This window comes from Mandrillus leucophaeus, unplaced genomic scaffold (assembly GCF_000951045.1).
Source record: "Mandrillus leucophaeus isolate KB7577 unplaced genomic scaffold, Mleu.le_1.0 Scaffold7, whole genome shotgun sequence".
NCBI classification, from domain to species: Eukaryota; Metazoa; Chordata; class Mammalia; order Primates; family Cercopithecidae; genus Mandrillus; species Mandrillus leucophaeus.
The window spans coordinates 6,813,839-6,815,317 of NW_012107585.1; positions in this window are offsets into that span (position 1 = coordinate 6,813,839).

Consider the following 1,479-nt stretch of genomic DNA (forward strand, 5'->3'; position numbering starts at 1 on the left):
GCTGCACTGCAGCCTGGGCGACAGCGCGAGACTCCGTCTCAAAAAAAAAAAAAAAAAAATCATCCCACTGCCGGGCGCGGTGGCTCACTCCTGTAATCCCAGCACTTTGGGAGACTGAGGTGGGTGGATCACCTGAGGTCAGGAGGTTGAGACCAGCCTGACCAACATGCAGAAACCCCATCTCTCCTAAAAATACAAAACTACCCGGGCGTGGTGGCGCATGCTACTTGGGAGGCTGAGGCAGGAGAATCGCTTGAACCTAGGAGGCAGGGGTTGAAGTGAGCCAAGATCGTGCCATTACACTCCAGCCTGGGCAACAAGAGCGAAACTCTGTCTGAAAAAATTCCCACTTAAGGAAACCATTTTCTTCTTAGAAATATGAAAACAAGAATTTGCTTTGTTTTTTGGATTTTTCTCCTCCAAGAACACCAGAAAATTCTATTCTAGGCAAACAGATCTTGTTGTCCTGACAACAGATTGCCAAGAAAATAAGTAAACAAAGCTTCTGAATCTTATTTTTACAGAAAACTTGAACAGTACAAGGGAGGAGCTAGAAGCAAGAGTGTAAAATTACCTCACCCCCCAGGACAGCACTGTAATCTCTTGCGGAGGCTTCATCCTTCCTTTCTGAACCGTGTGCCGCTCATGTTGCTCACTGGAATGTTCCACCTCCCAAACCTTGAACATCCAGATGCAGACAGCAGGATTCATCACACCAATGTACTGTGAAAGGAAAAGAAATCTGGGGACCCCAAACTCACTAAGCCAAAGGGAAAAGTCAAGCTGAGAATTGGGTCATGCAAACCTGCCTCCCATTTTGGTTCCTAAATAAGGTGACTACAAAGATGAAAAGCTACACGCCTCCCTCACATTTTGCCCGCAAGGAAATTCCTGGTGGCCCCCAAGATCCTTACCCTAAAGTAGTTCTGTTGAAGTTCTCCAAGGCAATGTAAGTGGATAGCTTATCTTCACAGGTGTGGCGGACATAGGCCAGAATGCAGTCATCCTTCTACTCACCTGAGACAAATGTGTATCTGATTGCTTCCTCGGCCCTATCTTCTATGTTATCTTATATAAAAATTCAGATTCACCAAGCCAGGCAAAGGGATGAATATTTTTCCCCTCCCCACTCTCACATGAAAACTGTGTATTTCTCAATATCCCACCATTTCCTCTTTAAATACTGAAGCCCTCAAAATCATCTTTGGAAAAAGGCATAGACCTGTCTCCTGGGCAGTTCCTTAACTTTGGCAAGTAAGCCTCCTAAAATGATTGAGACTTGCCTCGGTCATTTTCTTTGATTTACAGCACTTGTTGAATTTTTTTTCCCATTCACCAGGACAGTAGAAAAATGCTGTTGCTGGTTGGGCGCGGTGGCTCAAGCCTGTAATCCCAGCACTTTGGGAGGCTGAGATGGGCGGATCACGAGGTCAGGAGATCAAGACCATCCTGGCTAACACGGTGAAACCCCGTCTCTAC